The sequence below is a fragment of the Talpa europaea genome, assembly GCF_964194135.1.
Source record: "Talpa europaea genome assembly, chromosome: 3".
NCBI lineage: Eukaryota > Metazoa > Chordata > Mammalia > Eulipotyphla > Talpidae > Talpa > Talpa europaea.
The window spans coordinates 84344852-84358475 of NC_140069.1; positions in this window are offsets into that span (position 1 = coordinate 84344852).

The following is a 13624-nucleotide window of genomic DNA, read 5'->3' on the forward strand; positions in this document are numbered from 1 at the left end:
GCAAACTGGGGTCACTGAATATGATGAATCATTAATATCCATGAAGTTGCAGCACAACACCAGCTTATTGACAGAATGTTTGGTTACACAAGTGCCACGGCTGTTTTTTTTCCTATAGGTGAGTTGGTATGAAGAACATTTCCCATATTTTTATGCCTTTTCAGTGACAAATATGCTGAAAATAAGTGGCATATTTGGTTTGCCATGAAGCAGAAATAACATATCCTGCATGGATAAATTAATCTGTTTTTGTTTCCTTGTTTTGGGCAACTTTTCTTGCAGGTTTTGTTTGAAATAAAGCAATGTAAAGATGATTCTGCTTGAGATGGCAGACCAATAATGTGACACAATTAACTTGAAAAAGTTTATATCAATAAACCCCTCAACAAGAGCCAAGTCATCTGGGAGGGTTTTATTGTTTATTCAGAGTGCCTAACCTGCAGACTTCCATGTCTGTCTCAGGAGTGTATAGCTCAGGAGAGTAAGCCTGGAAGTAGGAAGAGAAAATCAGACCATTTCTTTGGCAAGCACTACAGCATTATTTCCAGCAATTACATTTCCCCTTCCCCTCCCCCCCAATATGCAGGCAGGGAATGAAATTACTCTTTTAGCAATAACTTTCATCCTGTCACTTAGAGATGGACATAGCCAGAAGAGAATTATAGCATGTTCAAGTTAGAGAAATCAGATAAGATCTGACCTCACTTGGTCATATTTGACTAAGGAAGCTGACATCCAGAGGATTGACTTTACTTCTCAGTGAGCTGACATCCAGAGGAGTGACTTTACGTCTCAGTGACAGATACACAACCAGGAGGGGTCTTCTTAGTCTTCAAGATAATTATTTGGTTATAGTTGTGGGGAAATGATTTATTAGTCTTTCTTATTTTTTTAAATATTTATTTATTTATGCACACAACAACTGGGGTACAGGCCAGAGGTTTCGGGGTGGGCAGGTGAGAGGATGCACCAGAGACAGAGTGGGTCGCAGAACAGGAGGATTGACTGAAATACACTGCTCAGGGGAGCAGTGGGCAAGTCAGGAGAGGTCTGCTGAACCATGTGGGTAGCTCCCTGGCCAGGGATCAAACCCATGCTGCAGTGGCTACTGATAGCTTCATAGTGCTGAGACTTAACCCCTTGCAGGGAGGCCCTTATTAGTTTTTCTTACACTAAGTAAATTTCAAGTTTAGAATCTATTTTCAATTCTATTGCTATATAACAAATAACCACAAACTGAGTGGTTTAAAATATCTCCTATTTATTAAGCCAAAAAGAAAAAGAAAAATACCGGATGGTCTCACTCATAGCAGGAATCTAGAAAACTTAAATAAGGGACCAGGAAAATGAATATAAGAAAGTCAAAATCAAAATCAACAAAAAACTATGAACCAGAGACACTTTTTTGGGGGGCGGGGGGCGGGAGGGGAAGGATTGGGGTCAGAATGGGGCATTTGCAATTGTATGGGGGAATATAAAAATAAAATTTATTATTTAAAAAAATAAATAAATAAAATAAAATATTGTAGAAGAATATTGACTTGTTCACAAAGTATCAGTGAGTAAAATTTTGACTATAAATTAAAAAAAAAATATCTCCTATTTATGAGCTCACAGTCTATATACTCACAGCAGAGAGAGGGTCTTAGTTCAAATTCTCATGAGGCTGGAATCAAGATCTCATCGAGCTACACTCTTTCCTGGAGCTCAGCATTTCTTCCAAACTCACATGATTGTAGCAAAATTCAACTCCTTGAGGTTGTAACACTGGAGTCACCTGAGGGATGACTAACAGAGATTAGTCTAGCTAACAGAGGTTGCCTACTCCTTGCCAAGTGGTCTCCTAGTGTTCAAAGCCAAAAATGGAAAGTCTGAGATTCAAACCCACCCATGCTTCAAATCTCCCAGAGTTTGAGTCTTTATCTCTCCTGGAAGAGTCAAGTCCCTTTTAAGAGTCAAGTCACCTGATTAGGTGAGGTCACCCACAAGAATCTCCATTTTTTAAAAGCCATGTTACGTAACCAAAACACGAGCATGACAGTCCTCCATCCAGATTGACATCTCACACACAAGGTTGGAGATCATCTCAGATTTCTGCCTACTCCAGGATCCACATAATTCAGCAGCCGGCATGGCCCTGGTCCAGCTGTGAGCTCCATTTCACTGAACAGAAGGTGCATCGGGATTCAGCACATTTCTGAAAGCAATGCTACTGAGATTGTCGGCAGGGAGATTAATGAGCACAAGAGTTCTTGCTCACTCACCAAATTTTAAACAACGATTTTAGAGGTTTACAGTCTTATGGAAGGGAGAGGGACCCAATCTAAATAGCAAAAGATTATTGAGGAAAACAGGAACGTTTTAAACTTCTGGTCTGAGATTATATATATTAAGTACTCAAAATGATGCTCTTCCTGTAGAAGAGCTGTGTCTGATTCTCCCCTCATCATGAAAATAAAAGTAATGACAAATGATGGCTTTGAGTACTGTAAAAACAATGCTCCATCTACGATGATCTTAAGCCTCTCTTTGGAGCTAACTGAGTAAAAGATGCACTCATTATACAGACCAAAATATAGTGCAGGCTGCTGGCAGCTGTCCCATCTGCCCATTCCTATGGCTTCAGCTCTATTTCAGATTTTCTCTCTTTCTCCTGGACCCTGTATCAAGCCGCTCACCAGTGTCCCAAGGTCTGCTTGATGGGTCTTATTTTTTTTTCTTTTGACTATATGTGATATATAGGGTAAAAGGAACTGCTGGGAATAGGTCTTTAGTGATGATGGTGAGATGCTTGCTCCTCAGTCTCTGCTCAGGTAAGTCATGACTCCTGTTCACCTTTCTGTCTCCCTAGTCTTGAATATCTCTCTTCAGGAAAAGCCCAGACCTTTTTACAGTCTCACCTGGTTAGGTCAGGTCACCTGTGTCCTCCCCTTTCTTACGGCCCCAGGAAGAGCCGTTGATTTTTTCAGCCTATTCAACTTGTTACTTCTTACGATGGACTAACAGCTTCCTAACTCCTTCCATGTGAACCTGATAGGATATTTTAACTATGTAGTTTTCCAAATGCGAATACTCAGGATGTCATTAATGTCCAACTTTCCCCTCTGCAGAAAACACTATTTATTTTATTCCTGCAACCAGACCATTGCTTACAAGATAATGAGAAATTTCTCTCAAAATCTATAGTAAATAAGCAAGAAAAATATCTGTTCACAACATTCAGTTAAACTGCACTTGAGCCATCAAATGAATTTTGTCTGGGACATATATCTTAGGACAAGTTTTCCATAATATTGACCAAAGTAGGTTGTTTTCCTCTTCTGCAGAGAAACTTCAAGTTTTATCTTCACACATCTCAATATTTAACCAGTATTAAGGAATATTTTTATACCAATTCTGCCCAAATAGCTGATGCCAAACCATATATCATATACATGCATTAATGCTATCACATAATAATTGTTTGATAAAAAACTTATTAAAATGATGAAACTTAGATTATACCAATTGCTACATTTATTCACAATAATAATAAAATTATAGCCAGCATTAAGCTACTCTCCAACTTTGAAGAGAGAAAGAGTAATTGTGTGTTGATGTCACCTCTGTCCACAGCACAGGCATGCAAAACAGGAGGCTTGTGTTCTGTTTCTTTCAAAGGGTATCTACTAAATACTTCCATCGTATCTAGCTCGATTCTCAGGATTGAAGCGTAATAAGGAATTCACCAGCAAAAGGGAAGTAGGAACAAAGCCAATGCCAGGAGTCAGGCTGCCTTCCCTTAATACTGTAGGCACAATCTATATCAGCATACACATTAAGCATTTTACATGTGACATTCAAATTTTAGAAGGGAAGTTTGAATTTTGAAGTCAGAAGTTTGAATTTTATTAACATACACAGATATATTTTCAGTTTATATTTCCCATGGTTACTATGATCCTTCCTATACTCTCCTTCCCAACCCATGTACTAACATCTCCTCTAATTAAGGTTCTGGTGTCAATAATGAAGGACTTAGCTTGAATGTATACCATTGTTATATTTTCCCAGGGCAACTAACTATACTAATACTAATTTAATCCTTAAATTCAAAAATAGAATGAGGAGCCTCCCTGTGGTGCAAGGGGTTAAGCACCGCACTGTGAAGCAATCCAAAGCCTCTGCAGCATGAGTTCATTCCCCTGCCGGCCAGGGAGCTACCCACATGGCACGGTAGACCGCTCCTGACTTGCCCACTGCTCCCCTCAGCAGTGTATTTTGGTCAGTCTGGCTGTTCTGTTCCCCCCTCTGTCTCTGGTGAGTCTTCTTTCCCCACCCCCCACCCCTGCATCTCTGGCTTGTACCCCAGCTCTTGTATGCATAAATAGGTAAATCTTTAAAAAAAAATAGAATAAGGGGCCACAGCCATATAATGGGAAAAGGGGAGCCTCTTTCACAAATGGTTCTGGGAAAACTGGACAGCCACATGGAAGAGAATGAAGTTGGATCACTCTTGAACCCCATGCACAAAAGTAAATTCCAAATGGATAAAGATGTTTTGGAGATTTGACCTCTAATGGCAAAGGAAACAAAAGCCAAAACAAAACAATTGGGATTACCTCAAATTAAAAAGCTTTTAAAAGGAAAAGAAAATTTCAGTAGATTAAAAAGGAAAAAAATATTTACACACTCAACAGTCAATGAGGGGTTAATATCCAAGATATATCAAAAGTTTATATAATCTAGCAAAAGCAATAAACAACCTAATTAATAAATGGGCAACAGATCTGAACTAACAATTCATCAAAGAGGCTATCCAGAAGGCCAGTAGATACAAAGAAAATGTTCGTCATGGCCTTTGGTAAGGGAGACTGGGGTCAAAACTATAATGAGAAACACCCTCACACATGGGGCCTCCCTGGTGGTGTAGGGGAGAAGTCTCAGCCTCATAGCTGCAGCCTGCAGAGTTCAATCCCTGGCCAGGAAACTAACCCACATTGGCGCAGCAGACCTCTCCTGTCTAGTCCACTGCTCCCCTTAGCAGTGTACTTCATAAATCCCCCTGTTGTACTCCTCATTCTGTCTCTGGTGAATCCTCTTGCACACTCCTCTCTGCACCTCTGGCCTACACCCCAGTTCTTGTTTGTATAAATAAATAAAAATAAATCTTAAAAGAAACTAACCTCACACCCAAGAGAATGGCGCATATTAAAAACAAAACAAAACAAAAAAACAAGTGTTTGAGAGGATTTATAGAAAGACGTATAGAGGATGTATAGGTGAACCCCATTACACTGCTGGTGGGAGTGTAAAGTGGTGCAAATATTTTGGAGAATGACTTGGATTTAACTTAAAAAAACTGAAAATAAAATATTGTATGATCCTGCTCAGCGAAATAAGCCAAAAAGAAAAAGAAAAATACCGGATGGTCTCACTCATAGCAGGAATCTAGAAAACTTAAATAAGGGACCAGGAAAATGAATAACTATAAGAAAGTGAAAATCAAAATCAACAAAAAACTATGAACCAGAGACACTTTTTGGGGGGTGGGGGCCGGGAGGCGAGGGATTGGGGTCAGAATGGGGCATGTGCAGTTGTATGGGGGAATATAAAAATAAAATTTATTATTTAATTAAAAATAAATAAATAAATACCTATTGACCTGAAAAAAAAAAAATATTGTATGATCCAACAATCCCACTCATGGACATCATCCCATGGAACAAGAAACCATCAACTCAAAACATTATATGCACTACAATGTTTAGAATAGCTAGGACATGGACACAACCAGGGTGCCTGCTATAGAGGACTGGATCAAGCATAATTGCCACAGCCACACTGTGGAACACCATCCAGCCATAAAAAAGATGACATGTTGACAATTATAGCAAAATGGAAGGAGTTCAAGGGAACCATGTGTAGCAAAGCAAGTTAGCATGACAAAGATAAATATTGGACATTTAGATAGGAGACTATTTGACAACATGAAATAAAAAAGCTAGTGGACAACAATAAATGAAGGGAGGATTCTGAGAGGAGAGAGAGAAAAGGCCCAAGAAGTTTAAAGAATGATAGTGGGGGAAAAAAAATAAAATGTGGATGATAAAAAAAAATTTGGCGTATATGGGAAGCAAAGGGGAGAAAAATAAAAACTGCTCCCAAGATAAAAAGTAAATAGAATGAATGCACTGTCCATTGATGTAGATGTTTAGTATCAATCAATAGATGGGGGAAAGGTTATGGAATACATGATCTATCTGAAACCATAAAATGTAAGCAACACTTGAGACCACCTGGTCATAAATTTGGACTTTTGAATTCAAATTTGCTCTTAAAACACAGAGAAACTTGTTTCTCTTTGATGAAAATCTCTCAAGTTTTGAGAGAATGTTGTTTCATTGATAGGTTGTCACTTCCTCGTTGACTCCAAAATGCATAATTTTGCTAACATTTTAATCTTTCATCAAAAATCAGAAACATTGCCTAATATATTTAAACTATACATACCCAAATGCTTTTTTTCTATGTCTGGTTCTTATTATCACCTGTTTACATATTTTTGTCCTTGGGTACTTGTTATTGAAGCAGAAGAGGGATGTTATTATATATTCTGTAGTACACAAACACCTAACAACTTCTAGCAACACAATAAAGAATATATACTTAAGATGACAGCCTGCATTTGAAATGTGCTATAAAGCATTTCTCTTAAATTATACGATGGAGGTGGAATGCTATAAAAAGAATGTTTTTCTTTTTGTACAATGTACAATGTATAATGTTACATTATTTTAAATGTTTTAAAAGGATTTTCAAAGGAAGACACAATTCAAATACTGTTTGTCATTTTTCCCACATGCAATTAAGTTTATCATTAGTTTACAAGTTAGAATCTCAGAGCCTGAGGCTGTTTCAGCTCTAAGAAATCTGTCATCAACCCCCCTATCTTGGGAAAATAAATCAACGAGGTGAATTTGGTTCACTGTGTTGTTACATCTAAATAGTACTAAATATGTAGTTCAATCTTGGTGCTAAACCCAGGTTAGACAAATCAGTCACTAAATACTATTTAGCCATATAATATGCAAGATTACATGTGGTATAAATGTGAGTTTTTTCCCTTGTGGAGCTAAAACTTGAGTTGTACAGAAAAGCAGAAGAAGACTAAACGGGGTAGCTTGCTGTTCATGCCAAATAAATAGAAATAGAAGAGCACCACGGAAGCTCTCAAGAGAAAGATCTCATAGCAAGGTTGGTAAGTCGAACAAACTTTCTCTTGGGGGGACTTAAAAGTACCTGTTTTATTTTTAACATGCATGTGTATGTTGACACATTCAGACAGTGTTTATAGAAGCAACTTTTGTCTTCTCCACCTTTTTCTCATGGGCTTGGACTTGAGATGTAGGGATAGCAAGTCTATTACACAAATACACCTCATCCCCTGTGCAGACATAGAAATCCTTCCCCCTGCCAGCAGCAACCACTATCAAAATGATTTGCAAGTCAAGGGAAACATATCTGCTGACTGTAATAGACTATGGATTCCCTGCCAGGGTGGGGCTGCCTATATTCCCCACACTTAGCAGACCGTTTGGCATACAATAGGTCTTGAATAAAAATGAGCTTAGGTAATTAATTTTTAAGCTGCATAATTCTGTTTTTGCCTAGGTATGAACCATTTCTTTTCTCACAGGGTACTGCATTTTACTGCTGCTGAGAACCAAGGAGGGATACTATGGAGAGAGGTTGATGGCATGCAAGCAAGTACTCAGGAGTCAAGGAGACAGTGGAATATAGAAGATTGAAAAGGAACAATGCAGGAAACTGCTACGAGGAAAGGGAAGTCTGAAATAAAAGAGCAGAATTAGTGGCATCAAGATCAAGTTAAAGTGACCTGAAATCTGAAGGAAGTTATTGCCTCATCTCTCAATGCCCTGTGTTAAAACTATAAAATATAACCTAGATGTAAGTGTATAGAGAGAGCATTTGTACAGGTTAAAGAGCAATATAGTAAAATAGTCATATGCCTTATCCTCCCCAGAAGCCATGCTGTGCTTCCCCTGATTGAACCCCCACTACTGGGGTGGGGAGGAGGAGAGTTCACTCAGGAATGAATGCCAGTAACCATATCCTGAAGTTAGGAGCATTCTCTAGTTTTTCTTTCTATCTTTATTACCTATGTGTCCCTATTTTTGAAATTTATAAAGGAGCATTATGTCTCTTCTCTAACTTGCTTTCTTTTGTTCTAGTTTATGCCTTTGAGATCATCCATGCTGATGTGTGCTTTAGAGTTGATTCATTTTTAATGTAGTTTTCACAATATAACTACTGTCACTTTTGTTTAATGTTTCTGTCACATATACAACTGTGATCTCAATGCTACACCACACAGCCTAGGTGTGCGGTATGCTAGACATTTAGGTGTGTGGAGTTACACTCTATAATGTTCCCACAACAGCAAACTTGACTAATGACTCGTTTCTCAGAATACATCGCCACATTGAGGTGCCTGAGTCTTCATACTTATTTATCCATCTTAACTGTTGATGAACATTTGACTTTTTCTAGTTATTTTCCTGTTATGAACAATGCTGCAGCAAACACTCAGGTGCTATCTCCTAGCACACCTGTGCCAAAGTGCCCCCAAAGCATATACTGGCAGCAGATGTCTGGGTCTGTGTCATGGTCATGCAGTCATGTTCAACTTTACTAGGTAATGCAAACTATTTCTTCAAAGTAGTTTTACTAAATTGCATTCTTGCCAGCAGCTAATGGGGGTTCTCACTGCTTTCCATTTTGGCAGCACTTGGTGTTATCAAGCGGTATTAACTTTCCAGCTCCTGTTGATTTGATGGAATTTTCTGCAATAATAAACATTTTTTTCTTTTGCGCATTTCTGCTATTGAGTTGGCTGCCTTTTTCTTATTCATTCAATTCTTTCCATGTTCTGGATACTAACCCCTTATTAGTTAAGCAGGGTTCTGAAAATATGTTTTTTCTAGTGAATAGATTGTTTTGTCCCTCTTTTGATGTCTCTAAGTGAGAGAGAACCCTGGCTGGTGCTGAGTGGATATCTGGGTGTAGGTGGGAGGCAGGGTTCCTTGGGAACACTAAAAGACAAAAATTGTAAGAGGCTAGAATTAGAACTCTGTAGGGAATAAAGAAAATTTCTGACACAGGTTAACCAATCTGAAAAGGCTACTGTATGATTCTAATTCTACCACATTGCCATAGAAATAGAACATCTCTTAATGCTTTTAGTATATCTGTGATAGTTCATAATCAATTAAAGGTGAAGTATCTTTTTTTTTAAAAGATTTATTAATTTATTTTTATTTATACAAGAATCGGGGTACAGGCCAGATGCGCAGAAGGGTGAGAGGATTCACCAGAGACAGAGCGGGGAACAGAACAGGCAGACTGACTGAAATACACTGCTGAGGGGAGCAGTGGGCGAGACAGGAGAGGTCTGCCATGCCATCAGGGTATCTCTCCGGCCTGCTGGGATCGAACCCGTGCTGCAGGGGCTGCAGACAGCTTCACAGCACTGCGCCCAACCGCCTCCACCACCAGGGAGACCCTTTATTTTTTCTTTTAAGAGTACTTAATAGAGAGTGCTGTGAGCAAAGCAGGTCTGATGAAAAGACTCTTCTTTACAGATCTCACCCACCCACAGCACTTACTTCACACCCATATGGAACCCTTTAGACATGACCATGCTCCTGCCTTCCATTGCTGCGCTGGCCCCTTGACCTTGAGCCCTGCCCGCAGACACCACTACTCTTTGTGTGCTTTGCCCCCCACTTCTCATACCCCTCCCCTGTACTCAGCCCATCACACATCATCTTCAAATTCAGTTTGACCTCTGCCAAAAGTGGTCCCAGACAACCAACTCTAGCTATTTCCACTTTTCTTCATTCACCCCTATTTCATGGAATGCTCCAGGAGTCATCTTTTTAAGCCATTTCCAAAATGAACAGTGCATTAATAAAACACTGCATTAATAAAACATTCCTCCCAGTGTGGACATTTACTGAATGTTCTCATTACGGAACCTCAGATGGTATCTGCAGAGTGACACGTTTTCTTGAATAGTCCTTGTTTATATACACAGCTGGCTTTCCCATTTGATATTCTGCTTAATATCTACAACTCAATGTTTAATAGTTAAGTGTGAAAAGACTCCAAGTTTTATTGCCATCATTAGGAATATTTTCCCATGTTGACAGTATACAATACTCAAAGGGGAACTAGCATTTGGTGAAATGACACCACTACAAATCATTTATTAATTTTGTTGTTGTTGCAAAACACTCCTCATGACAGCCAAAAAACACGTTAGCTTTTGAAAAAATATGATCTCCCTGAAAATTGGCAAGCACATATTTGGTCTTAGTTACTCAAATCAAGGGATTATATGTCATACCCATTATGAACAGAGAAAGGAAGAGAGAGTAACCCAAAACTACAAAGAAGAATTTAAAAACTAAATAATAATAATAATGTTGGTGTTGAAAAAATACTTCAAAATTAAGCTCAACTGAAAAGAACCCAATCAAAATATTGGGAGCCTTAAATGTTGGGGTAACTAAGACATCAGGTTTTGGTATGTTACCGACCCTTCCACTCTGACCATGCAGCCCCCTCTCTTTTTTGTTCCTCTTCTCATGCCCAGTGTCTCCCCATCTTGATGTGTGCCCCTGTGTCCTTATTCTATTTCTTGCTGAAATAAATCGTCAAAGCTCTGTCCCCATGTCAGCTCTTACTGTTTCTTAATGCCCATAGTTTCCCTTTCTTTATTCACCACGGTCAAACCCATGTGTTGTGTCTTACCTACAAGGATTCCTTGTAGGTAACTTTTTCATAATGGACCCTTGTCTTATCTTAAGTTACCAATGAAAGATGATGGTTTCCAATTACAACTAATATGGACGTTGATATGAGCGCTAATCCAAAAAAAAAAGAACCTTCAGTGGTGAAGTTTTCCATAACATAAAATATAGCCAGGAGAGATGTTTGAGGAACCAATGATGCTTGCTCAGTTTCCCTAAATCACAACCCCTAAGAAACTGCCCCACCTGACCCTGAAACTCTATAGTGGGTTGCAGGAATTTGCAGAGTGCTGCTTTTTCTTTTTTGTGGTTGTCACCCAAGAAAACCTGGCTATGTCATGCCACAGGACAAGATGGGATGAGCAGATGGAGCTGGTCTCAACACTGTGCTTAGACTCAGCCAGATTGAACCTCCCAGGACAGCTCCTAGGACAGCCAGCTCCCAGGAGACAGCTGCAGTCCCTCAGGAGTTACAGACTGAGCCATCAATCTGAAGGCAACTTGCCTTTCACTCCTAGCCTGAAATCTAACATCTCTGCACTTTTTGGTTGGCTTTTTGTTTGAAACTGGTATTTTGGGTTTGGTATTCTGGTCTCAATTTCAAACCTAGTCCAGGCTCACACACGTATACCATTTTTTGCTGCTCTAGGTATCTCTCCTACCTGATTGAAGTCTGACCCTGGGATGATCCCAGCAACAGCCTGCCGATGTGGGCCTCCCACTGGCCTTGTCAAGCTCTGACCCCAAGTCCTGAAAGTAGATGTCAGCTCCAACATCAGTTCTCCGTCTGTTTCTGTGGTCAGGATGAGCTAGGCCAGACTCACAAGTGGGTGCAGGAATGGTTACCTATACACTGATTATGTGTGTGGAGTAATTTGAGAGACCATTTTACAGAAAGGTGGTTAGGAGCCCAAACCCAAGAGTCAGAGCACTTGGGTTCAATTCCCACATCCATTACCTACTGGCTGTTTAACATTGGGGAAACTTCCTTTACCTCTCTAACCCTTGCCTTCTTGGAATCACTACAGTACCCGCTTCATGCCAGGTAAAATTATATGAGACATACAAGTACCATATCTAGCATAGTAACTGGCCAGTGAATTAGTTAACTCTGCCCTATTACCACAACTCTCTGTGCTTCCACTATAAGATTTAGCTCTTAGTCCACCTCCACAGAGGTGGAGCACTATTTCACAGTGGACTTATTTTTTTTGCATAGAAGAGCTGGGGTACAGGCCAGAGTTACGGGGGGTGAGAGGATTCACCAGAGACAGAATGGGGGACAGAACATGCAGATATACACTAAAATCCACTGCTGAGGGGAGCAGTGGGTGAGACAGAAGAGGTCTGCCGTGCCATGTGGGTAGCACCCTGGCCAGGGATCAACTCAGGCCTTTGCATCACCATGATGATAGTGCTGAGACTTAACACCTAGGCCACTAGGGAGGACCCCATAGGGGACTTTCTTGGTGACAGCCAAAGAACATTATTCTTAACAGGAGGGCAGTGAGTACAAGGAGACCTGCCTAATTTGGACCTGGGCTGATACCACTGACTCCTCCAGACAAATGTTTGTTGCTGGAGATTAAAAGGGAGGGATAACTATTATGGCACTTTTGTATCAGGCAATTCAAGGAGTGTCACGCACAGGGAAGATGTGCTAGGGGTTGCATTCAATCAATCACAGTGAGAAGGGTGCCCTGAGTTTTGTGAGCGGGTGGCCCTGATCTGACAATGTCCGCCACACTCCTCATCTTCCATTCTACTAGCACCCCCCCCACCCGCCATGCAAAACCCTGATCCCAGGAGATTGATGTAACCCAGTTGTTCTCAACTGGAATCATTTTTTTTTTAAAGATTTATTGATTTATTTATACAAGCACTGGGTACAGTCAGAAATGCAGGAGGGTGAGAGAATTCACCAGAGTGAGAGCAGGGAGCAGAACAGGCAGACTCACTAAATACATTGCTGAGGGGAGCAGCGGGAGCAGCAGGAGAGGTCTTTCGCACCATGTGGGACCCTTGCTGGTGGCCGGGGATCCAACTGGCGCTGCAGAGGCTGCTGGCAGCTTCGCAACCCAGCACTCAACTGCTGCACCGCTGGGGAGGCCCTGGAATCAATTTTGACACCAAGGGGAATGTGTGGTTATCACACTGGGTAGGGTGGGACTTAATACTATTGTCTTCTGGGTAGAAGCCAGGGATGTTGCTGAAAACCTGACAATGCACAGCACCACCACCACGGCAAAGAATCATTTATTCTCTAATATCTACTGGTTGAGAAACCCTAGTCTAAATCAGTGATGGCAATCATTTCTCTCCGCCAGTGGAAATCAGGGACACAGAGCTTATTTGAAGAATGTTTGTTGTGCAGGCATAGAAGGCAAAGAAGAAAGGGCAGAATTTCATGTAGGTTAACATGGTGAGAATCCATGCCTCCTAGCCCCCCACTCCTCCCTTTGCTAATTAGCAGAAAATTTAAGTTCTATGTCCATTTCACCTATGTCTCAAGGGGGTATGGAAGCTGACATCTAAGTTGCATTTCTGTATTTTTAAAAGTATGTTTTAGGGCCTCCCCGGTGGCACAGTGGTTGAGCACTGGGTTGCGAAGCTGCCCGCAGCCTCTGCAGCGTCGGTTCGATCCCCAGCTGCCGGGTGAGGGTCCCACATGGCGCGACAGACCTCTCCTGCCGTGCCTGCTGCTCCCCTCAGCAATGTATTTCGTCAGTCTGCCTGTTCTGCTCCCTGCTCTGGCTCTGGTGAATTCTCTTACCCTCCCACGCTTCTCACTGTACCTAATGCTTGCA